This window comes from Typopeltis vanoorti, chromosome 21 (genome assembly GCF_054136105.1).
Source record: "Typopeltis vanoorti isolate ZY-2024b chromosome 21, IOZ_Tvanoo_1.0, whole genome shotgun sequence".
Lineage (NCBI taxonomy): Eukaryota > Metazoa > Arthropoda > Arachnida > Uropygi > Thelyphonidae > Typopeltis > Typopeltis vanoorti.
In genome coordinates, this window is record NC_143569.1 from 30456702 (window position 1) to 30484187 (window position 27486).

Consider the following 27486-nt stretch of genomic DNA (forward strand, 5'->3'; position numbering starts at 1 on the left):
ACACGCAACGCACGCACGCACGCACGCACGGAAAGGGTGCAAAGAAGAGTTACAAAAATTAAAACCGGATTATGGGATTTAGATTATGAGGACAGATTGTGAGTATGTGAATTGAAGACGCTGGTTAACAGGAGAAAGAGGAGTGCTATGATAGGGGTCTATAAACTTTTGAATGGGTGTTATAGCATTTCAAATGATGAAATTTTTTGTTATATGGAAGACAGGGAGAGAACATGGGGGAAATCTTAGGAAGTTAAGGTTGTTCTCAGTCAAAAAGGGGTAAGAGCTAGGTTTTTCTCCCAGAGAGCAGTGAGTGAGTGGAATAATTTGCCCTTAGGGGTAGTGAGTGCATTTAGTATAAATGAATTTAAGGGAAGGTATGATAGTTGGGTTGGGTAATTTACAGCCTCCCTCGATGAGTCCTTGACTCCCTGGAGGTCTCAGATAATAATAATAATAATAATAATAATAATAATAATAATAATAATAATAATAATAATAATAATAATAATAATAAATCACGCTTAACTTTAGCATCTTAATTTCCAATAAGCAGCCTAATTACGAGGTTCAATTATTACTACTCCCCTTCTTGCAACAGCTTTCACTGGAAAGAAGGGTTGATTGGGACCTCGCTTTATAGCTATCGTTGGACTTTTAAGTTCTTTGTCCATGTTACTGTGAACCACGAATAATATATGAATATAATCACACATTTAATCCATGATGAATGTTGATGATGTCCTAATTTTCGAGTGTTGGATATATATATATATGTAGTGAATCCGTGTATTTTACGTATTACAGGATTGCACAATTGAGAATATTAATTACGAACGGAGATCGTTAGACAAGCATCTCCTTTGCTTAAATCTTTTAAAGATGTGATATTATATGGAATAATAGGCGATGGATCACGGGTTTCTTATGGAATAAAAGTGTGTTTTCGTTCCTCCATTGTTAAGAGCGATTTGTGCTGCTTGATGCGCATACTTGTGCTCGTTTTTTTTTTTTTTTAATGTTTTCCGTTTTGTTAATTTAATTATACATTAAGTATCTTAATTATGATACACTGAATTGTTACATTACTCAAATGAGTTCGGCATTGTTTTGATAATGCACAGAATAAATATATATTTAAATTTTCTCTTCATAAAAAATTTCCGTTTTCTACCGGCTCGTATCATACGATTTCTGACATCCTTCTTCCCGGATAGTCGGCATCTTGGGTGCAGGTGGAAATGGACGAATTTTAGCGAAATAATTTTCTTTGTTGTTTGCCATTGTTCAGTGGTCTGTAAAGTGTTAATTTCTGGTTCGCGCTGAGCACAGATATATTTCAACTTTGAACTACATAAATAATCAATTCTGTAAAATATCTTTACCCAAAATCAAGGTACGTAAGTTTCGCGTTTACGCTATACAAGTTTAATACCCGATGGGTATTTATAATTTGCCAAACTCTAAATTCCTTAAAAACCCTGATTGTGATGAATTGACAAAATAACTTTAAGAATGATTGCCGAATTTGTGTGCCATGTATCACAAAAATCTGGATTACAACATTGCGAGAAAAAAAAAAGTAGAATAAATGAAAAGTATATCAGTAAATCACTTGTAATGCTTTTATTTTTAAATGCTTATCAGTCTTATAAAAGTGTTCAGAGAAGCATTCCCTTTCCATTGATCAGTGATTAGTAATGTCCCAAATATTGTACATTCGAAACTGTGCTTAAATTGAATTCGTCAGGTTCGAGTCCAGAGCTATGATATTAATTTATATGCATAAAAGCTCATCATCTGTGTTTTAGCTTCATAGATCGATGGTTATATGTTTTAATATAATTTATTACGAAAATAAGTCTTATATTATGATTATTTGGAAACGTTTTGGATGATGAAATGTTTTCCAGTAGATACTAGATGTTTTAGAATGTATGCGTATGTAATGGTAGGGCAGTAATAGTTGGAGCTTTACAAATGAATGGAAATTGTGAAACGAAAAGCGAGGACAACTTCAACATAAGAAATTTCATAAATCTTAAATTAAAAAACTAGTTATGCCGAAAAAAAGTAAGAAAATGTTGAACCTAATTGAATACACAATAATAAATAGGACTAAGTGAATGTGGTGAAAGGATATTGATTTTTTTTTTTTTTTGTTTAATTTCACTATCAGTGATTTAGTCCAACCAATTGGAATCACTGTGAAAAAAACCTGGATGATGCTGGGATGAGAAAACTCAGAAAAGGTTCAGTAATGAATAACAAAAGTATTGCTTGACTGTAATCTTGTGTAGCCTAGGGAAAAACAGAAAATAGGTGATATTGAAACTTAAGTTGTTGAGATGAATTAAGAGTCTTTATTGTTGATATTGAGTTTAGCCTATTCCTACATTTTTTTTTTTTTTGGTATATAAATTTCTCTGTTTATTTATTATTATAATCTCATCTTCCTTTTACCCTCTTTTACCTTGGTGTCGAGGGTTTATTAATCATTGGACCTCAAACCGTTCACAGGATAGGGTGGTCACCCCTACTCCCTGGTGTATCCTTTGTCCTGTAGTGTTGAGTTCTCAAGGCCAGTTTTCCTGCTTTACGGGATGAAAAACCCCAGGATAAACTGGGGAAAAAATCCTACTGTCCACGTCCAAGACCAGCTAATTGCTAGGCTATGGCTGAGGAATATCCTTCAGCTCCTCACGTCACCAGCAGGAATTGAACTTAGGACACTCCTTCCCCAGGCACATGGTTGCAAAGCGCACAGCCACTAGACTAACTGTGCAGACTACTATTATAATGAAAAATTAAAATATTCATTTTCATTATTAGATTTTGCTTTTCATTAAAAAAAAAACTATAATGGTGTATGTCTGAACATAAAAATTTACACTTCCCTTTAAAAACTTCATGAATTATCTAACAGTTGACTCCATAATGCTGTATGTAATTGTAACTGATAGATGTTTTGTAAGGAAATTTATTGACTTAGTGAGAATGTCATTTTCATCTTAACCTGTAGAATCTATCATGATTTCTGTGAAAGGAGCTTTTTCTAGTGCTCCTTTAAAAAGGGTAAGGGTAATTAGACCTTTGATAAAATGTGCATATCTGCCAAAAATGATTGGTTGGAGGAAAAAGCAAAACTGTGTGAAGAAGCTAATAAAAGAAATGACAATAAAACTATATATAAAATTATAAAAGAATTAACTAAGATATATAAAGATAAACCACTAACAATGAAAGATAAAAACAATCTAGAAACTGGATGAATACAAAATATTAAAATAATCTGGAAGGACTACTATCAAACATTATTTCAGAAAGAACATGAGGAGGAAAATATAACTGAAGAGATGATATATGAAAAGGCACCACCCATAACTGCAGTAGAAATTATAAATGCAATGAACCAAATGAAACTCTCGAAAGCTATGGGCAAAGATGAAATATCTATGGAAATATGGTGGCAAGGAAGCCATTAACTTCTTAATGAAATTATTTAACCAAATTCTTTATACTGGAGTAATTCCAACTGACTAGAAAACAGGAGTTTTTAAATACCAGTTCATAAAAAAGGAGTCAAAAGAATATGTGAAAATTACAAACCCATAACACTCTTAAGTCATAGTTATAAACTATTTATCCGAATTATTCAAAAGAGAACACAGGTGCTTACAGAAAAAATCATAGAAGAAAATCAAGCTGGATTCACATAGATCCACTATAGACCACATCTTCACTATTAATAATATAGCAGAAAAATATTGGGAATACAACCTGCTCATATACTGTTGTTTTATAGATTTCAAGCAAGCCTGTGATTCAGTTAATAGAAATAAATTGATAACCATTTTAAAAAGTGTAATGGATTCTGATATTTTAACATTTATTACAAATTATTATGGAGCCACTAAAGCTTTTGTTAAAACGAACAACATTAAAACCAAGGATTTCAGAGTTGAGAAAGGTGTAATGCAGGGTTGCCCTCTTTCACCTCAACTCTTTATCATCTTCCTAGAAGAAGTCTGTAAAACCATAGCTGATGAACCAGATCAAAAAATCAATGGTGTCAACATTAATCACATCAAATATGCTGATGATATCATTATCCTAGCAGACTCTAAATCACAGTTAGAAAAAAACTATTAATATCTTAAATGACTCCTGTAAAACTTATGGTATGAAAATGAATCTTCATAAAACAAAAATAATGAAGATAGGTAGAGAAGAAGAAAATATTTCTATAAATCTCAAAAATCATCCATTGGAATAAGTTAATAAATATGTCTATCTTGACAGTCTCATTTCTAGTAACCTCAACAACATGGAAACAGTAAAACACAGACTAAACCTTGGTTGGACCAGCATGAATAAAGTAAATAAAATATGGAGAAATAAAAAAATCCCAACAAGTCTAAAACTAAAATTATATAAAACGATTATCATCCCCATATGCTACAGAAGCCTGGAGATTAACTCAACAACCAATCAAGAGACTTCAAGCATTTGAAATGAAATGCCTCAGAAAAATCTGTTCAAACTGAGATGGTTTGAACACATTCAGAGAATGACCCCTCATAGATTGCCATATTTAGCTCTGAATGGATGCATAGGAGGTAGAAGACCTAGAGGCAGACCAAGAAGTACTTGGATAAAGTTGCTGAAAGAACATTCTCATCTGCCCAGCTATAGAGTCATGATTGAGATGGCCAAAGATTGCGATAAGTGGAGAACCTTTCTTCTTGCCCATCACCAAGCAGATGAGATGATGATGATGAATTAGACCTAAACATTGGTTTCTGATCAAATAATGGTTGGGAACCATTGTATTATAGGTATAATCTTTCATGAGTGGTATTGTTATAAAAATGAATTCCATTGTATAGTAACATGTACTTTGATTCTACCATGAACCAAAATGATATTCATGAGCAGCTAGTTACAGACATTTAAGTTAACTACAAAAATGGTTGCCTTTTAATAAATATGAAGTATTTAAAAGATAATTACCACGACATAGCCTTGTCACAGTAAATGGCTTCCTCTTCTCAAATTTCCCAACCTGTGCTGAAGTGTTCTGTGACTCTGAAATTTAACCCACTCTCTTCTTCTTGTACATAAATACATTGTACATTCCTATTCTTCATATTGATAAAATTTGTAGTACACAATGATATGAAAATTTGAGATCTTCCATAACCTTTGCTTTAAACATTGGTCTCCTTGCTCTTTTTCATTAGGGTGGATAACCTTGTGAACTTCAATGCAACTAAAACAGATTAATGTGTTTTTTTTCCCCAAGAAAGATCTCGCCTCGCTTCTCCCCCCCCCCCCCATACTTTGAATGATACCTGATTTCCTAAACATAATTATTACACTTCTAGGGCTGACTTATACCTCTAATCTTTTCCTAGCACAAACACATTTCAATTATAGCATCTTCCAAACAACTGGGCATATTTTTCTATGTACTACTTTTCACCTGTACACCTAATGTCACTATATAAATCTCAAATCCACCCAACCTTGGAATATTGCTCACACATTTGTGGTAGTGTAGCTAACATTTCTTAAGAATACTTGATGCTCTCTCAATCCCAAAAAGAACAATTCAGTTACTTAGTGACATATCTCTCAGAGAGTTGCCCAGTCATTCTGCTTTGTGTCTATTGCATAGTAACACGAGCAGCTGCAGGTCAACACGCAGTTACTATCTAGCTTCAAACTTCCTGAACTAACTTCTCTTTCCTCTTTTTTCGTCCCATCTACTTTTGTTATTTGAAAGCACCTCCTTCACCCTGTCATCCCCAAAATTCAGCTGTTTGAGAAACATGTCCATGAACAGATTGCTTCTTTCTCCTTATCCTTTTGCACCTTACGCATGATGTTCTATAGGATTTTCACTTTCATGTGTGCATGCATGGTGGGGAAGGTTGATATATCTATTAAAAAAAAAAAAAAACTGATTTGAAATTGAGAGGGACATGGAATATACTTAATGAATTCTTTATTAAACCACACACAAGAAAAATTTCATCCACCTCCATAGTAAATTGTGATTGGTAATGCTCCACATACTATTATGTAGAATCCCTCTCCTCTCTATACACACCTGACAGAATGGCAAGATTATTTGCTAGCTAACTTAGAAGCATCCTAAACCATTAAAGTGGTTCAAATAGGATCTTAAGCTATTCTTCTCAAAATAGCCAGTTGCATGATTGTAATGTCTTGGTGTTAATCCTCAGAAGTCTAAAATTCTGATGGAATTGTCATTCTGGTCACCGTGAGTGGAGTATGTTGAATTTCATTGAAGTCCGTTTGTTATACAGCTATCATATCCTTTGTATACACCTTCATGTTGGTGGACTTATTACTGTCCCTGGATATATCTTCCAGCCAAGGAAGATATATCCATTCATCATACTGCAGAAAACTAAGAGGAACTAACACAGACAGAAATTGAGGTTGTGCCACTGAGCATGACTAGATGGTAGTTGAGTTTCATCACTTTACTTATTGGAAGCTATAAGTGATCAAAAACCATACTGGGACTTCAGAACAAAGATTTAGTATATTTTTTCCCTTCCATTTATTATGCTATGCATTATGAGTGATGAGTTTAGAGTTATGTCAGAAATCAGAGAGAAACCTGGTTTTCTTCTTTTGGAAGGTTTAGTTTCAAAATGGTAATCAGCAGATTAGTTGTTGGATATCATACTGGACTGAGCAACTTTATAGTATTGTTTTATTAAGATTCCAGGTCAGCTAGCAAATAATCTTGCCACTTTTTGGCAGGTGTGCCTGTATGGAGTCCACATAGTGGTATGTTGGGAGAGGGGAAGGGGCACTGTGGGAGGATTTATACAAAAGGATACATGTGAAATTCTTCATACACGTCTTAGTAAAAAATTCAACAACAACTTTTTTTTTTTTTTGTAACAACATTTAGGAAAAGTCAAGAAAACTGATACATTATTTCCCTCACATAAAAGACAAACCATCCAAAAACCTTCTAAATTCACTTCATAGATAGAAAAGGTTGTATTTGCATCTCAGTGATGTTTATTTCAGTCTGCTGACTGTAAATACGTACTTACTTTTTCTCAAGATAAACTTAGATATTAGCCTCTTCATACACATCTCATACCAGTTTTCTCAATTGTACTATTTGAATATTTTCAAATAGTGTACAGTTCATCTTTTCATTTCTAAACTCTCTTCTTTTTTGATTTTCTGTGACTAAAATACTCTGTCCCATTTTATCAAATCCATTTGTCTCTGTTGCTCTCTCTAATGTTGCCACCCAGTCTGGAACTTTGATATTATTTTTTTAACTGTCAATTTTTTTTAGGTCCATCTTTCTTAATCCCAAAGTAATCTTCCTTGGAGATAGTGATGTTCACAACATCACTATCTCCAAGGAAGATAGTGATGTTGTGAACTTCCTTTTTGTTGCATTTCCTTTTCCAGCCGCACTGCTGGAAAAGGTAGGGATATTCTGCTGGTAGGGATATTGAGGCATTTGGTAGTACAAGTAATCTCACACAAATTATTCACATCTCCCATGGAGTGCCACTCTCCTCTCTATGCTAAATGGCATTATAAGAATATCAGTTGGGATGACCTTCATGATTTCTCTGCTTCATTTCCTTGGTTGGATTATTGTTTTCAGTCTTGTGATATAAACATTTTCACTAAGTGTATTCCAAAACAATTATTTATAAGAAACATTTGTTATCTAAGCTATTCAAGAAATGTCCTCTGACTACATAAGAGAACCAAGCATAATGAATTGGCTTTCATTGAATTCTTCATGATTTTTTCTCTTTATACTGGGATTTTCCAGTGTCGTCCTTGGTAAAAAATTATCAGTCCCAAACAACAGAAAAAGTATGGCACATGAGCTGTCAATAGAGAAAATCAACCCATAAATGATAAAAAATCAAAAAAAAAAAAAAACGAATATTCAATAGTTATACAAGTTCAACAATGTGCATACATGAAGGCTCACTTGAGTGGTTAGTATATGCACCATCCAACCAACAAACTGCAGTGCACTGCAGTTCAAATCCCACAGTGATATGGATGTTGATGATTGTCTTTATGTGCGAAAAGAATTTCATCATCCAGCGTGAGACCACTGTTCACTTATTTGAGAGCTAAAGTGGCTTGAATAAGTCAAGTTTAGTCTCTAGAGCAGGATTTCCAGTTTATATTAAAAAACATACAAAAAATGTAAAATTAATTAAAAAAATAGAAAAAAATCCTTAGGTTTACAACCTTTCATGGGTAGGAGTCACAAAAAAAAAAAAGAAAAAATGCACACTATTTGTGTGATCTCATTCATTCATCACTGGTGCTTACTAGTAAGACATGCCAAAGTATCCTTGGCCTCCATAACTACCATAAATAGGATGAAGTGGTCACTTGTGCCTATAAATATTTTTGTATGTCAGTTATGTGTGTGTTCTCTTGGACAGTTTGTCTTCCAGGAGACTAGTATTTTCCAGATGAGAAAACTAATGAAGATTTTTCACATTTTGACAAGATTTCAGATCTTTGCTACCAAAGGTCCAGTTCCATTCTGTAATTGGTATTAGATATAAGTAAAAATATATTTAATTCGGCAAACTATGTACATGCATGCATGCATATATGATGGGCTAAAATATATATATATATATATATTCCCTAGCTGTGTCAAGTTTTGGAAATGTTGGGCAACACATCCAAAAGTGATTTTGTACACACTAATGCAGAAAATTTGCATCAATTTAGAAAATTTTCTCATCCCTCGCCAGTGCTGTTGGCCATAACTTTTGTTCAATCTTTCCTTCACTTCTTTTGATCTTCTATCTTCCTCTCATTCTAGCCATTTGACATTCAATAGTTCCTTCTTTTTTTTTTTTTTCACCAAAAAGAAATTTAAAGAATCTTGTATGCTCGTAAATTAGATAGCAGAAATAGGTTGGTATTCTGCTATCAGTAATAGATTATTTCTTGCTGTTTTCATCCACCTTGTGACACATGCCATGGAAGAGTTTAGGGAATCACATGGTTGTTCTTGATATCTCTTAAAACATTACATTGTGTTTGGCACAAACACCTATTAAATAAGTTTCCATCCTATGGTCTGTCTTTTGACTTCTAGAACTGAATCACTTCCTTTCTCTCCTTCACACCTATTGCTTGTGATGTTGATCTTTGTCCTTAAACATTCAACTTTTAATGGCTTGAATATGACTTACAAATATAAAATATCAAAATTGAATTGAGTTAGAGGCCAAAGATTGCATTTTCAGACATAATTGATAAGATTGTCTGTAGTCACCAAAAAAAAAAAAAAAAGGTTAAAGATGCAGTATGCATTCATAAATCATACCTGGAATATTCAGTAGAGAAACTTTCAACTTTTATAATTATCACACTATTTTGTTCTCCCTTCTTATAAAGTAATGCAATTCTAATTGAATGCAGTACAGTTACTGTAAAATTTATACTTCAGCTGCTATTTCATTTCAGGTTTCATGACATATCCTTCTCTAGTACTGAAATATGCTTATGATTTTGTTCTTTCTGGATATTTCTATCACTGTTTTATTGATGGTTATGACCTTTGCTAGTTTTCATAATAATTATTCCAAATATGTTGAATACTATTATTTTCAGTTTTAATGATAGTAGTGGCAGGAACGAATGATTTAAAAGGAGAAAAAATTGCTATGAGAGAGGACTTGAAGGAATTATTAGAGGTAGCAAAAGAAACGAGTGAGAGAATTAAGATAATGAGTTTGTTGCCGCGGTATGAGAGAGAAGAGGTGAGAAGAAGGGCCATAATTGCAAATGAGCCATTTGAAACTGGAAAAAGTGTTGTTGAATGAAGTGAATGTGGGTGTGCAGAATCAGGGAAACTAGAGTTATTAAGGAGGAGGGAAGTGGATATGCAGACTTCAGGAAGGCAGTTGAGTGTATGAATGTGTATAATATGCCCGAGTTAGTACGAAGGACAACAAATCAGAATGGGATAGTTAGATTATTATTATTCAGGCCTCCATAGAGTCAAAAGACCCATCGTGGGAGGTCCTTCCTAAGAACATAAAGTCTGTCAAGACTCATCGAGGGGAGGTCTCCCCTAAGAAACACAAAGTCTATCATACCACTCCTTAAACTCATTGACCATTCTCGCTCTCACCATTCCATCAGGCAATGCATTCCATGGTTCAACCACCCACCATGCAAAGAAACCACTCCTCACCCTCTTGCTCACAGTTTCCTTTCGTAACTTCCAGGGATGGCCTCTTGTCATCACTCCTTCCAGCTGTTCAACCAAGTGAAAGAACTCCCCAGCATCAACCTTGTAACTACCTCTCAACAGTTTAAAAGTCTCAATCATATCACCTCTCCTTCTTCTATCCACCAAACTCTGCAGTCCACATTCTCTCAGCCGATCCTCATAACCAAAATTGTACAGTCCTGAAGCCATCTTTGTCATCCGTCTTTGTACCCTTTCCACAGTTAATTTACACCTTCAAATCCTGGGGACCAAATCTGAGAACAATAGTCTAAGTGTGGTCTGATCAGGGTATTATACAACGGAATGATAACCCTTTTATCTCTGCAGGTCAGTATCCTTATAATTGCGGCAATCCTCTGTGTTACCTTCCCCACCTTTGCAGTATGTCCCCTAAACTTCAGGTTTCTATCAATCATCAACCCCAGATCTCTTGTCTCCTCTACTTCCTCCAGTTTAACTCCTCCCATAGAGTATGTAGTGTTCCATTGATGTTTCCCACACCTCAAGACCTTACATTTTACTGCATTAAACTGAGACTCCCCCATTCATTTGCCCATCTATCTAGCTTATTCAAATCCTCTTGCAGAGCTACCACATCTGCACTATTACTAATAATCCTTCCCAGCTTCGCATCATCCACAAACAACTGAATATCCTCTTGCAATCCACTGGCAATGTCATTGATATAAAGGTTGAACAATATAGGTCCTAGTACTGAGCTCTGTGGGATCCCACTTGTAACCCTCTGCCTCCTTGAAACTGCTCCACTATACACAACTCTCTGATACCTATCAGACAGCCAATCCTGAATCCAGTTGACCAATATGATATCTAGACCCATGTGCTGCAACTTAAATATCAGCTTATCATGTTGCACCCTGTCAAATGCCTTTGCTAAGTCTAAGAAAATTGCAGTATATGCCTTTCCCTCATCTAATGTTCTTGCAACTTTATTATAAAAGGCTAGCATATTGCTAAAACAAGAGCGCCCTTTCACAAATCCAGTTGACTCTCATAGATAACATTACCCTCATCTGCCCAATGCTGTATACGGTCCCTCACTACTTTCTCCAAGATCTTAACAACTAGTGATGACACACAAACTGGCCTATAATTAGACACTTCCAGTCTGTTACCACCCTTATGCAATGGCACTATCTTACCTTCCTTCCACCTGGGCACCTTTCCCACAGCCAGACTTTCATTTGAAAAGCCAGGTTAAAGGCACTGTCAGTTCCCTAGCACATTCTCTCAAAACTCGTGGTGAAATACCATCCAGTCCCAAAGCTTTACCTAAAACTGACTTCTCTCGGATGAAATACTGCAATAAAGTGTTCTTTGAATAATTCCACTATGTCATCTGCATCAGTCACTCTATTCCCATTTTTATCCCACAATATCATTCTTCCACAGTCATTTCTCCTCCTACTGGCCACATAGCTAAAAAATTCCCTAGGATTTTCTTTGGATCTTAGGGCCAATCTCCTCTAATATTCCAGTTTCGCTTTCCTTACCACACTAGTCACTCTTCTGGCCTGTTTCTTATATTCTTCATGCATCTTCTCTTCACCTGTCTCCTTATATCTCTTCCATAGCCTCTTTTTTGCATGCAATTCTTGTTTAATATTGTTTGTCATCCACTTTACTCCAAATTGTGTCCTCTTCTTCACTCGTGGTATACAACTTACCATTGCTGCTAACAAATATTCTTTCACAATTTCCCATGCACTAATGATATCCCAGCCTTCCAATTCCTCCCTCCATGAAACTTCCTGAAGTTGACGTCTAAGACTATTATATTCACCTTCTTTATAATTCCACATAAGTTCCCATCTCTTTGATACCCCTGCATGTCTATCCCAAGTCAAAACCATATGGTCACTCTCTCCAACTGGTGGGAGAGATGTCATCTCAGTTATTATCAACTCTTCTGATGCTATAACCAAATCCAAAACTCTTGAACCTCTTGTTCCCTCTGTTACATGTTGACTAAGACATTTGTCCCTCAATAATTCTATAAATTCCATTCCCCTATTGCTACATGCATCTTCCTCTCTCCAATTTATACTACTGTAGTTAAAATCGCCCATAACAATCATTCTTCTTGCAGTTGCCAAAGTTAACTGTCTAAACATCTCCTGGTCCCCATCCTCTGTGCTCCTGGGTCTGTAGCAACACCCTCACTAAATATCCTATCTTGCCAACCGCTACCTCACACCACATGCTCTAAATCATTTGTCTCACTTCATTCCAAAGCCTCCACTCTTAGAGGACATAGGTCGTCACTTATCATAAGCAGTAACCCACCACCACACTTTCCCCTCCTATCCAGCTGAAAAATGCTGCACACAGCGACTTATATTCCTGTTATTATATCCTCTTCTGTCAACCACCTCTCAGTGATCCCAATAATTTTTGGCCAGGCTGATGCTATCTGCGCCACCAATTCCTTTCCCTTATTCCGGATACTCCTGGCATTAGTATAAAGCATATAAATGCCATTGTTTCTATACCCAGCATTATCCCATAAGGATCAAGATAGGGGTGGGACTAACAGGCTTCTGTATTTCATGTATACTAATGCCAGGAGTATTAGGAACAAGAAGGAAGAATTTTTGGCCTTGGTTGGCTCTTCCTGGCCACAGGTTATTGGCATTAGTGAAACATGGCTGACAGAAGATGGTATAACTAGTGGGATAGAATGTGTGGGGGTATAGTGTGTTCAGGAGGGACAGAGAGAATAAAATGGGGGGAGAGCAGTGTTATTGATGATAGCTGATGAACTTCAGCCAAGGAGAATAGAAGTTGAACTGCAGGATAGAGAAAACAGCACATTTGAGACTATTTGGTGTGAGATTGAGACTAGCAGAACAAAATATACAGTTGGGTGCTGCTATAGACCAGGTGATGGAATAAATGGTGGAGATAGTATGCATAAGCAAATGGATGCGATGAGTGGGAGGAGGGTAATTATTATGGGGATTTTAACTATGGTAACATTGATTGGAAGGAGAAGAGGACACGTGTGAGGAAGGAACTGGATATTATTCAGTTACTAAGGGATAATTATCTGAGACAGCATGTAATGGAAAACACTAGGGGGTCAAGAGTGCTTGACCTAGTAATTGCATCTGAGAATTTGACTATAATGAATATGACCACCACCAATTGGTGAGAGTGAGTATAGGGTCTTGAGCTGGGAGGTGGATAAATGTGTGGAATTTTCAATTAAGACAGGGTACATGTGGAATTACTGGGCTGGTAAGTATGACATGCTTAGGAGATTGCTTGGTTCAGTGCCATGGCAAGTAAAACTGCAAGGGCTGGATGTTGATAGTGCATGGGAGGTGGCTCAGGAGTGTTTGCAGGAGGTAATGGCTGACTGTATACCTAGAGTCCGAATAGTAAATCAAGTAGGTATTAAATGGATGAATAACACCATTACGCTTGATCTGCAAAAAAAAGAAACAACTATGGAGGGAATTTAAGGAGAAAGGTGACCTGCAGGCATACGAACGGTATAAAGCACAGGCCAGAAAGGTAATGAGTGTGGTAAGAAAAGCAAAAGTGGATTATAAAAGAGAATTAGCCATGCAAGCTAAAGAGAATCCCAAACAGTTTTTTTGATATGTTGCAAGTAAAAGAAAAGTATACGGCAGAATGATTTTAAAGAATGCCGATGGTAGGGAGGTAACCGAATCAGTTGATATAGTGGAATTACTAAGCGAGCACTTTGCAAGAGTATATCATCCAGGTGGTGATATTGCAGGAATGAAGGAACCAAGAGCTTATATGGGAATTGTAGTGAATGGGGTGAAGGTGAATAGTCTATTACAAAACCTTAATGTGAATCGTCTGTGAGATTGGATGGTATACCAGCTCGTGTCGTATGTGAAGCGACTAAACAGTTGTCAGTGCCCTTGACCATTTTGTTTAATTTGAGTCATGGGTCTGGGTTAGTCCCAAGGGGGTAAAAAGAGTGGTAAATAGTTCCACTGCATAAAGGAGGTTCCAAGACTGCTGTTGCAAATTACCGACCAATCAGCATATATTATGAGTCATTGTCAAGATCTTGGAGAAAGTAGTCAAGAGGAAAATACAGGAATGGATAGATGAAAATGGGATAATGTATGAGGGACAGCATGGTTTTGTGAAGAGTAGATCATGCCTCAGTAACTTGCTCACGTTTTATAACACAGTGACGGTTGAACTGGATAAGGGTAATGGGTTTACAGTGATTCTGCTGGACCTTGCCAAGGCCTTTGACAGGATACCACATGGAATTCTAATCAGTAAACTGCTGCATATGGGGATGGATATAGGGTTGGTGAGATGGATAGGAGGGTGGTTGATGGAGAGATATCAGAGAGTAGTTTATTCAGGAGTATTGTCCAAAAGATGGCCTGTGACTAGTGGTGTGCCACAGGGTTTTGTTCTTGGACCACTACTATTTAATTTGATATAGGAAAGGATCTGAAAGGAACTATTCATTTGTTTGCTGATGATGCAAAGTTGGGTAGAGCAATAGTGAATGCACATGATGTCAAATTTTTGCAGGATGATTTAGATAGTTTGGAGGACTGGGCTAAGGAGAATGAATGTCAATTTAATGTGACAAAATGTAAGGTTATGCATTTTGGGGTGAAAAGATTAGCAGTAGTATACCACATTGGTGGAACTGTACTCCAGGAGATTGACGAGGCCAGGGATTTTCGGAGTGTGTGTGGATAGGGAGTTGAAGTTTAGGGGGGGGGACACATTGCAAAAGTGGCTAAATCAGCTCATCAAATCACTTGGTTGCTGAAAAATACTTTAACAAGCAGAGACAAACAAGTTATTGTTCCTCTATATCGAGCCTTGATAAGACCCCATCTTGACTACTGTGCCCAGATTTGGGTGCCATGTTTTCTTCTTGATGGGGAGGCGAGGCGAGTGACCAAGATGATAGCAAGTCTATGGAATGAACCTTATGAGAACAGGTTGAAGATTTGTGGGTTGCAGAAATTGGTTGATATGATTGAGACATTCAAATTACTGAAGGGTTTGTATAAGATTAATTCAGAGGATATTTTTGAAAATGGGACTGGTGGTGGGAGGACTAGGGCCCATCCATGGAAACTGGGCAAGGGTGTTAGAGCTAGGTTTTTTACTTGGAGAGTAGTGAATGAGTGGAATAAGCTGCCAGAGTCTGTTGTGGGTGCCATGACTGTGAATGAGTTCAAGGCAAGGTATGATAGATACTGTGTGAATGTTGAATAGTTGTTCTTGACATGATGTTATGACCTCAATATGTTATGACAACAATGTGTTTGTCTCATGAATGCAAACACATTGTTGGACATTTCAAAACAATGAAGAGACAAAAAACGTGATATAAAAATGTTTCATGTTTCGACTTATCTTTTTAGATCTTAAACATTTAAATATTAACCAGAGTATTAACTTGTCTGAATACATTCTGGCCTTCATTAATCAAGAATGTTCATGTGAATACATAAACAATTAGAACTAATTTTTAAAAAATAACATCAGCTCTTTTGTATAACTGCATAATAGTTGTTGCCTTTGTTAGTCCTTACTGTTTTGTCTGCTGGTTTGTTTATTTACACCTGAAGAAACCCTTTGCAATTGGGATGAAACGTTGTGTTACTTAAGTAAATAAACGTTATCAACTTATTCTGGTGTTCTGCCTTATAAACTTTAATAAAATATATATATCTCCATTATCATCTTTGATTCATTTTATGTTATTCTTTTTTCTAAACGAAGTTTTTTCTCTGGTATGATAATCACGATTTTAGGGGTCATAGTAGAAGCGTTCACGTCGCGACCCCTGTCGGCTTGTTTACAAGTCATGAATTCTGCTACTAGCAATCTACAGTATAGCATAGTACAATACAGTCTTCTATAGTTTTATAGTGCGACTAGCATTTTCTTTATCAGGGACACGACTAAAACTCAGTGGCCCTTATGGGAACCAATCCTGACAATCATCTCACACAATACAGAGTGTCTCTCCTCTGTAAAAGAAGATCTTATTGCAAAAATGTGTAAAGAACAAAAATGCGATATTTTATGCCTGCAGGAGACACACAAAGGACCTCAACAAGTCAGACCTAAAATTGCTGGAATGAAGCTCATGAAAGAAATACCACATGAAAAGTATGTACTGTATTTTCCGGTGTATAAGACGCACCAAAGAAATTTAATACAACTTTCTGGAAAAAAACCTAAACTTTAAAGTATGATTTAAAAAAAAAAGGATAAAATAATAGGTAATTTTTAATAGTAAATTGACCTTTCAGAAACCTGCAAAACCCATGTCACTGTCATCTGACTCTTCTCTATCATCATTAATTTCTTATAATATAGAAATAATTTTGTCTTCATATTCTTTTGGCATTTTTTGACTGATTTTTGTTTTTGTACACATACAAAGTCCACTGCGTTTCATGAAACGGTAACACCATGACGCACTACCTTTAAAATCTTCAATGTTACACTCGCAGGCTACTTTGACAGTATGTGTACGAATCATTTTTGTTGAAATGGCAATGCCATTTTGCCGATTTTCTTGCACTCATTTCAAAACTTCGGTCTCTAGTTCTGGCCACTTCGCAATTTTTCCACGTTCCATGCGCTTTTCTGTGCACAAAATTGTACAAAATCTCCTTCTGACCACGCCAAGTTCTTAGCCAATGACGCTCTAGAAATCATGTGAAGGTCATGCATCAATTTGATTGCACCATTAACCGCCTACAAAGATCTTGGAACATAAAAGGGAGTGGGAGTGCGTATGACTTAGAAAAGAGGAAACAATCTTTACCTTCATTATATAAGACGCACCCCGTTTTTAAGATGAATTTTTAAGATAAAAAAGTGCGTCTTATACACTGGAAAATACGGTAAGTGCTATCCTCACTCGGCAGTAGCTCCAGGTTACAGGATGCCTAATCACAAACCAAAATAGCATAGAAATCCTTGGAATAGATTTGGATAACATCAGTGTTTTCTCAGTATGTAAACCCCCTAGTATAACCTTTGCTTTTGAAATGTCCCAGTACTTGACACGAAGGAAATCTGCTATTATTATAGGCGACTTTAACAGTCATAGTACACAGTGGGGTTATGGTGAAACAAATGAGGATGGAGAGTTAGTTGAACAGTGGGCTGAAAGTAATCAAATGAATCTCATACACGATCCTAAACAGCCATCATCGTTTAACAGTGGAAAATGGAAAAGAAGTTATAACCCAGACCTTGGATTTGTTAGTAATAGAATAGCTAATCTGTGCACTAAACAGGTACTTGCACCAATCCTAAGTTCACAACATAGACCAATAATGCTGCAAGTTTTCTCACCAGTCCAACTTAAGGAGATCCCACTTAGAAGACTCTTTAATTTTAAAAATGCTAACTGGGAACAATTCTCAAGACAATTAGACATAAACCTAACCAACATTTCACCCCCAGACCAGAAAATTATGGAAAGTTCATCAAGGCTATTAGACAGTCTGCTACCAGGCACATCCCAAGAGGTTGTAGAACATGTTACATTCCAGGTTTTACAGAGCACAACGTGGAAATATATGAAAGATATTGTGACCTATATGATTAAGATCCATTTTCATCGGAAACAATTGATGCAGGAGAGGAACTTTTAGCAGTACTGTCTGAAAAAAGAAGTCAACAATGGGCAGAGAAAATTAAAAGCGTAGATATGAAGCACAGTAGCAGAAAAGCCTGGCTCTTACTCAAAAAAATTATCTGGTGACCCCACAACAGCAGCAACCGAAGTTAATATATAAATGCAAACCAAATTGCAACTCAATTATCTCTGAATGGTAAACCAAGTACTGAAGGAAAAATACCTTCATTAACATCATCACGGTGGAGTGCAAATCTACAAGTACTGCACACCTCTGCACTGGCACTCTGCTTTTCGACAACCGAGTATGCTAGCCCTGTTTGGGAAAGATCATCGCATGTCAAAATTATTGATAAGGTTCTTAATGAAACATGTTGGCATATTACCGGCTGCCTTAAGCCTACAATCTGGTATTGCACCTCCTCACATCAGGACTACACAGAGTAGATATGAGTGGAACAACTAAATGATGAACAGCATCCTTTTTATGGACATGTTGCAGTACATGAGGCTAAGATCAAGGAAAAGTTTTATTCACTCAGTGGAACCATTGGTTGATTCCATAAAAGGTTGCTACAAGGTCAACAATGTGGCAAGAACAATCTCCAGAGGCTTGGTACTTAAACGAATCTCTTCCTTCCAGCTTACATCTTGACTGGCAAAGATGGAAGACATTGAATAGACTTCATTCGGAATGGGCAGATCAAATCAGAATATGGCCAGATGGGGCTACACAGACAATGACAGCTGCTCATGTGGTGAAACACAAACCATGGATTATCTTCTGCAATGCTGCTTAATAGACATTAATAATATATGTACCCAAGAAGATTTAATGGTGTGATGAAACAGCTTTAAAGCATATTAGTCACTGGATGAGTGAAAAATCATGATTTTCAGCAAAGATATATAGATATTCCTGCTCAGCATCTGCGGAATTCAAGACACACACCAACAGTGTAAGAAGTATCAACTGAAAAAGAAGTGGAAATGTCAGAAAACAAATAGAGAAGTAACGTTTCAATGTAATTGGTGTAATAGCAGTTATGTTGATATGGTACTTCTCTAATTTTACCAAAACAGAGGAGGAAAGAACAAGTTTAGATTTCTCTAAATTGCAAATGCAAGATGTTATATTCAGGTAATCATGATCAGGGAAAGGAAGGTGTAGCTGTGGTATTCAGCATTAAATATGAGGATAATCTTGAATAGCAGGCAGTTTCAAGTAATAACGATTGGACAAACTTCAAAATTAAGAATTGGACAACTAGACCATAGTCTAAACAGCAGAGTAGGAAATGAATACCTGATATGCAGAAATACATTGGAAAAATTTGGAGAAAAGATCAATGTTGATAATAATGGTAAGTACCTTCTGGATTTCTGATCAAGTTTAGTGCACAGGTATACAGGGGTTTTGAAATAAAAGGTGATCACCATTTAGTTTTGAACAGGATAAAAATGTGTCAAGTTTTACAAAGAAAGTTGAGTAGCTTTCAGAGGTAAGCTGTAGATTCAAGTATAGTAAATATATATATTGGAGAAAAAAATGAAGGTGTATCAAACCTGGGACATGCCCTGGCAGACTCTGAAGAACACATTGATTCGTTTAATGAGACAAGCATGTGAGAAGTTATCTTCAAGAATAGAAGAATCAGAGCTTAGTGGTACACTCAGAAAGTTAAAGAGGCAGTCATGGAGAAGAAGAAAGCATATGAAAAGTTCCTAGCAAGTAAGTCAGCACTCTTGGAGAATACGGAGAAAAGTGTAAGAGATCTTAGGTGAACTATCCCAGATGTTAGAGTAGTATTCCAAGATTGGATGGATTTGGGATTTGTAAAGAGTAGCTGGACAGATGAAAAGGGATGCCAATAATTCTATATAAGTGATTCTGTCAGAAAGGCTAGAAGTAAGAGTCAATCTGAGGAGGGAGAGATTTGGCCTTGATTGTTGATCATTATCAAGGTAAGGGTAGAAAAATTTTTTTTTGAAACATTGAAAATGACTAGGTTATTATTATCCCATTGAAGGATAGTGTAGAGATCAATGTTTAGGACACTTATTGTAAATAACCTTGAAGTAAATATCTTGTGGGATGAATGGAGAGTGCTGTTATCAGCAAAACTGTGGATAGAGTTTGAGATCAGTGAGATATGGTCATTTATGTATGTGAGGAAGAGGATGGGTGAATTAAAAGTGCCATGAAGCATATGTGCATTAGTTTAAAGTCTAAAGGAAGAACACCCTCCACCATAATGCTGAACAATTCAAGGGAAAACTGGTAATCCAGTCACAAAGGGAGGAAGCCAAACCATAATATGGCAATTTACTGAGAAGCTCTTAATTCCAAACCTTATCCAGATGCCTTGCAAATGTCGTGTACTCTCCAAATCTTTATATTGTCCAGAGGTTGGTGAGGAGCATTAGTGACTACCATATAAGTGGTCACTGATTACTTGACAGTTTCCCATGTGTCAAAGGAGTTGATTATCGAACCTCTGAAGAGCTGCGAGACAAGAGCAATAGTTTGATGGTAGACACACCTTTTTTTTTTAGAATTGACTGTATATGAGTTTGTTCCATGCTGTGAGATGGATGCCAGTTAAGTTTAATAATGGTGTAGAGATGATAAAGAACAGGAGCCCATTTGGTGGGATGACATCAGCACCTTGAGACTTTTGGTATCCAGGTTGTTCAAGATACTTTTGATATTTTTCTTGCATAATGCATTGCTCTAGGTAGAGAAGTTGATTTACCTTGGTTTTCTATTTAGATTTTCTATTATTAACTTGACAAATTGGAACATAAGACATGATAATGAGAACACATGCACTTTAGATGGCATTGATGATGGCGGTGTCATTGTGCGTATTTTTAGAATTAAGTGGTACAGAAGATTGGTGAGATATGTGTAATGGAGTAGAGTCGCAGAATTGCTCATCATAGAAAGCCAGATGATATATCACCCCCCAAAAAAAAAAAAAAAAAAAAAATAGAAACATTCCTACAATGAATTTGTTGTGGATTCTGATAAAACCCAGATGACATCAAGGCTCTCTTGCAGAAATATAAATCATTATGCTTCTGCTTGCTGGAAACATACCTGAGATGATGATCCAACTCTCCCTAATATTACCATTATTCATAAAGAGAGGACAGGAGATGGACCTAGCTATGGAGGAGTTACCATGTGGGAAACCATATCCCCCTTTCAACAAATCCAAATTAACACCACCATAGAAGCTGTTGCTATAAGGAAATATGATAACGGTAAATATGATCTACCTCTGTCCTGGCGTGGATTTTTCCTCAAGATGACCTAACTTTTAATGAGAGATTTAAATGGACATGACACTTAAGCATATGCTTGACAACAAATAATCTCTCTTTAACACAGGAAGCAACACCTTTTTCTATATGCCTACTTGATCATTTACTGCTATTGACCCTCCCTTTTCCAGTTTAAGTAGGATATCGATGACAAAAGATTTGAAGCAATTAATTTCCATGATATCCACTTTTCTATACAGGCACCCATGAACTACATTACAAATATTATTATTATTATTATGAAAGATTTCCATGGAGTCATGAACATTGAATGAGACAATATGCTATCTACAACAGCTTTCATACCTGTTTTTGATTTCCTTCATGCTATTTGTACACATAACGTCTAATGGCAATCCATTCCAATCATGCATCACTCTATAAGAGAAAAATCTAGCTCTCACTCCCTTCATGACTGCATTTCATTCTCAACTTTCAAGGATGCCCTCTTGTCCTTCCCCCACCCCTCCATAAAATGAATAATTCCATCTACTGAAATCCTGTATGACCCTTTCAGAACTTTGTAAGTCTCAATCATATCACCCCTTCTTTCTTCTGTTTGCTAGTGTCTGCAGTCTACAAATTCTCAGTGTCTTTATAATTAGTATTCCACAATCCTGACATCATTTTTAACACTCTCCACTGTATCAGAATCGCAGAAACCAGTAGCCAGACCTGAGCACAATGGTCTAAGTGAGATCTTATCAAAGCCTTGTAAAGAGACAAAATAACTTCCTTATCTTTACGTGTCAAAGTTCAGCATTGCAATTTTCCTCCAAGTTGTATCTGCAGTCTTTGCTGCATGGCCCTTCAACTTTCTATCCACTAAATAAATGAGACCTAGTAACCTGCAGAGAAAAAAAAATGGCGGCTGCATTGTCATTCCATGATTTTAATTTGGATTTCAGTAGGTTCGTTAAGTGTGAGGTCTGTTATATGTATTCCTTCGATTACATAAATGATTTGTGGATGTTTAGTGCGGATGGAAGAAGGGTGTGTGCGAAATGTGACCTGAACGAGGAATTGATGAATGCGAATATGAAGTTGATGACAGAAAGTGCTAGTACCGATTGTGTCGTGAGTGCACGTTTGAAAGAGAATGGCGAGAAAGACAGGCGAAAAAATGTTAAAAAATCAGGAAAAAAGAAAAAGAGCGATTTGACAACCGTAACGGATGTTAAAAGGGACGAAAGTGAGGCGGAAAGAAACGAAATTGAGAGAACGAATGAAATTAGAAATGGCGTGGTGCAGAAACCGCAAGTAAAAAAAATCGAAAGAATGAATGATAGCGAAAAAAGAATGACTGATGGCGAAAGTTGGACGCATGTTGGAACGAAAGTACTAAACCAAAGAAAGATGAATGACAGTAAAAGTGAAAAGAATGATAGCGAAAGTTGGACGCATGTTAGTCCGAAAGTACGGAAACAAAGAAAGATATGTGAGAGTGAAAGTGAGAAGAATGACAGTGAAAGTTGGACGTATGTTGGACCGAAAGTACGGAAACAAAGAAGGATGAATGAGAGGGAAAGTGAGAAGAGAGGGTCGAGAGTTAGAAAGTTAGAAAGATTTAATGATAGAGTGAATGTGTCGCGAGGTTCAGAAGGTGAATTGGATTGGATGAAGCAAGAAATGAAATGGATGCGGAATGAAATTAAGAGAATGCAGGTCAAAACTATTAAAATAAATCATGATGGCATGAAAGAGTTAACAAAAGATGAGCGAGTGGCGTTGTATGGCGACTCCATTATTAAAGGTGTGCTAGAGGATAAAATGCACAAGGTATGTTTTCCAGGCGGTAAAATGAGTAGAGTGATTGAGGCATTGAACATGAGGCGGGAACGAGCAAAAGAGTTAATTGTATTAATTGGAACAAATGATTTGAGAGAGAACAAAGAGCATGTCAAAATGAATGTCAGGAGACTGCTTGGAAAGATAAAGGAGAATAGTGTGACAGGAAGGGTGGTCAGTGTGTTGCCTAGGTATGATTGTGGTGAAATGAGGCGGAGAGCAAGGATTATGAATGATATTCTGGCTGAAATGTGTGAGGAGATGGGAGTACAGTTTGTTAATGTGTGGAATGAGTTTGAGGGACGAAGTGAGCTGTATGGGAGCGATGGACTGCATTTGAGTGGTTATGGTGTGAGTCGCTTGGAGAGACTGCTGCTGGAAGGTAGAGAAGTGAATAGAGAGAATGAATCAGATCAAGAGGGGAGTGATGTGGAAGAGCAGGAGAGTAAGACAGGAGAGATTGAAGGAGTGGAAATGAATGTGGAAGTGAGTGGTATGAGTATAGATAATGAGAGAATGGGTGTGCAAGAGGAGCAGGGAAACGGGGAGGCTCAGGGTGGACAGGGATACACAGCGTGAGAAAGGTGGATGCTGCAAGAGGAGGTGAGAGAATGTGTAGGCAGGAAAGTAATGGGATGATCAGGGATCAAAAGGAAACAGATGGAATTGCAAAGGGTTCTAAAATGAAGAAGCAGAAAGGGAAATGGCCCCAGTCCAGCATGGAGAGATCACATCGAGTGAGTGGTATCAGTGGAACTAGCTGTAGATCCAGAAATGAGTTGTTGTGTTTGTATACCAATGCTAGAAGTATAAGAAACAAGGCAGATGAAATGGTTGCACTAATTGCGTCTGTGCACCCAGAGATTGTCGGAATAAGTGAGACATGGTTAGATGAGGATGACATCCTGACAGGAATAGAGATGGAAAGGTATGATGTGTTTCGTGAGGATAGAAGGGGTAAAAAGGGAGGGGGAGTGCTATTGATGATAGAGAAAGAGTTATGTCCATACAAGGTAGAGATGCAAGGGGGAAATGGGGCCAGTGGTTTTGAGGCAGTATGGTGTGAGATAGAGGTGAATAGAATCAAATACTTGGTGGGATGTTGTTATAGACCTGGTAATGTGGATGGTGGTGATAGTGAAATGTATAGTCAAATAAGCCAAGCAAATAAGAAAAGGGTGATCATTATGGGTGATTTTAATTATGGCAATATAGACTGGAATGAAGAGATAGCAACTGGAAGTAAAGAAAATGAGTTTCTTGAGTTTTTGAGGGATAACTACCTCAGACAGTATGTAACAGAGGGCACAAGAGGATTAAGGGTCTTGGATTTGGTCATCTCATCGGAGGATGTAATTATCAATGAGGTATCAAATCATCCACCAATTGGTGAAAGTGACCATGAGGTGATTACTTGGGTGGTTGCCAGCAGTGCAAGGACCCCTGTGAAAAAAGGGTATATGTGGAACTACAAGGGGGGTGATTATGAAGAGCTCAGGAGACAGCTTGCAGGTGTAGCATGGAATGAGGAGTTAGCTGGAAAAGAGATCAATGCAGCTTGGGGGATTTTCAAAAAATATTTAGTGGATGCAATGTCTAAATGTATACCACGGGTGAGAAGGTTAAATAAGTTAGGTGTGAGATGGATGAATAAAGAGATTAAGCATGCAATACAGAGAAAAAGGGCATTGTGGAGGCAGCATAAGAGAAGTGGAAGTAACCAATTTCATGAGTTCTACAAAGACCAGGCAAGGAGAGTGACTTGGTTGGTGAGAGTAGCTAAAGAGAGGTATGAACAGCAGTTAGCTAATGAAGCTAAAAAGAATCCTAGGGAGTTCTTTCGATATGTAGCCAGCAAAAGAAAGAATGATTATGGAAGGATGACATTGATTGGAGGAAATGGTATAAAGACAGCTGTTGCAGAATGTGTGGTGGAGATACTTAATGAGCAGTTCATAAAGATCTTTCAATCTTGTGAATGTGACTTCATGGAGAGATTAAGAGCAGTTGATGATGGGGAGGAGAGACTGACTGTAAGTGAGCAAGAGGTGTTTGGGGAGTTGAGTAAACTAGATGTAAATAAGGCTGTGGGACTTGATAATATATCACCACGTATTCTGAAGGAATGTGCCAGAGAGTTGACACCTGCCTTGACATATTTTTTTAATACGAGTCTTGCACTTGGTCAAGTCCCTAAAGAGTGGAAGGAGGGCAAGATTGTGCCACTTCATAAAGGAGGTGATCGAACTGAAGCATCAAACTATAGGCCTATCTGTGTGTCGGGTGTTGTGGTTAAGTTGTTGGAGAAGCTTGTGAGAGCTAGAATCCAGAGTTGGGTTGACAACAATGGTATAATCTTTGATGGACAGCATGGATTTGCTAAAGGGAGGTCGTGTTTTAGTAATCTACTTACTTATTACAATAAAGTGACTGCTTCCTTGGACAGAGGAGAAGGATACACAGTAATATACTTGGATTTCGCAAAAGCTTTTGATAGAGTGCCTCATGATAAGTTGACAGTCAAACTAGAGCAGATGGGGTTGGATATTAGATTAGTGCATTGGATTGGAGACTGGCTATCTGATAGGTATCAACAAGTTGTGTATGGGGGTGCAATATCCAGGAAAAGGAAAGTCACTAGTGGAGTGCCTCAGGGATCTGTTTTAGGGCCATTACTATTTAACTTGTATATTAATGATATTGGCGAAGATTTGGATGGAGATATTCAGTTGTTTGCAGATGATGCAAAGTTGGGAAGAACCATAAAGAGTAGTGAAGATGTTGTGGCCTTGCAAGAAGACTTGAATAAATTGAGTGATTGGGCAAGCAAATGGGGGTGTGAGTTCAATGTTGCAAAATGTAAGGTTTTAAAATTTGGAAAACAAAGATGGGATGCAGAATTTATGCTTGGTAAGAATATATTGTTGGAAGTAGAGGAAATAAGAGATCTGGGAGTGATAGTGGATAAAGATCTAAAATTTAGGGGTCACATCGCCAAAATTGTGAAGACAACACAAAGACTTCTGGGAATGATGAGGAGGACACTGATGTGTAGAAGTAGGGAGATTCTTGTTCCATTGTATAAGGCTTTGATTAGGCCACACATGGACTATTGTGCCCAGATTTGGTCACCTGGTTTTCAGAAGGATGAGGAGATGTTGGAAAGGGTCCAAAGGCGACTGACTAAGGTAGTTTCTGACCTCTGGAATGTCGAGTATGAGGAAAGATTGAAAAGATGTAATTTGCAGAGACTAGTGGAGAGAAGGAAGAGGGGAGATATGATAGAGACCTACAAGTTGGTAAGGGGTTGCTATAGGATCAATGGTGGAGAAGTTCTACAGCGAATAGTGGGAGATCAGGGGAGAACCAGAGGTCATCCCTGGAAACTGTATAAAGAGGGTGTGAGTAGGGGAGTGAGAGGCAGGTTTTTTTCGTGCAGAGTTGTGAATGATTGGAATGCCTTGCCTGAGAGTGTGGTGTCTGCAAGGAGTTTGAATGTGTTTAAGACCCAGTATGATGAGATGTGTGTGAGATAAAAGGACCTCCTAGATGAGTCTTTGACTCCATGAGGTCTTGTTTAATAATAATAATAATAATAATAATAAAATTCCAAGATCCCTAGTCCAATCAACTTCTAGCATAATCCCACCAATATAATATGACATTGGATATCTAATCAAACCAAAGTGCATGACTTGACATTTACTGACATCCATTTTCCCATGCCCACAATTCTAGCCTATTCAAATCATTTTGCAAGTACTGCATATCAACAGCATTCCTGGTTACCCTATCTATCTTTGCATCATAATCAGCAAATAGCTGTATGTTGCCTGTCATATCTTTCCCAATATCATTAATGTAGAGATTGAATAATAACAGTGGACCAATGACAGATCCTTGTGGTACACCACTGGTTATTTATTTTATTTATTATTTTATTATTATTATTTTTTTTATTTTATTAAACTTTGTACTGGCTATGGGCAGTACTACCGTTACATCTCGTCCAAACGATATATAGGCCTAAGCCTTTACAAGTGTTTTACCCTGTGCCTGTTCTAGTTATCATTGTAGTCATTTGCTGGTAGCAACGGCATGCCACCAGTGTGCCCTGTAGGGCCCTCAAAGAAAGAACTTTTATATCCTTCTGCGTAAGCCCAAGCTGTTTTAAGTCCATATAACTATCTGCGCTCCATATGCCATGTAAAGAGATGGTGGTGTTGGTAAACCTCGGGGTTGCCCCATATTCCTCCCATATCTTATTAACTAGATCTTGGTTATTTTTATAATAATTTACTTTATTGTTATGGCTGTAGTCTAGTGGATGCCCTGTTCCCACCACCTGGGCATTAATAACCCAAACGTCACTATCTCTTTTAATCACTGTCTGGCTTACATAAACCTGCAGAGGTCCTAT

The 27486-nt window shown here is 37.2% G+C and overlaps 1 protein-coding gene across 1 annotated transcript in view; it reads left to right on the top strand.

The window, feature by feature from the left end:
• Positions 1–1222: 1222 nt before the first annotated feature.
• The window catches only part of stau (double-stranded RNA-binding protein Staufen), a 228576-nt gene continuing 202312 nt past the window's right edge, over positions 1223–27486 (top strand). The window contains exon 1 of the mRNA XM_090410841.1: positions 1223–1396. The gene's annotated coding sequence lies outside the window, so the exon portion shown is untranslated. The remainder of the gene's footprint in view (positions 1397–27486) is intronic.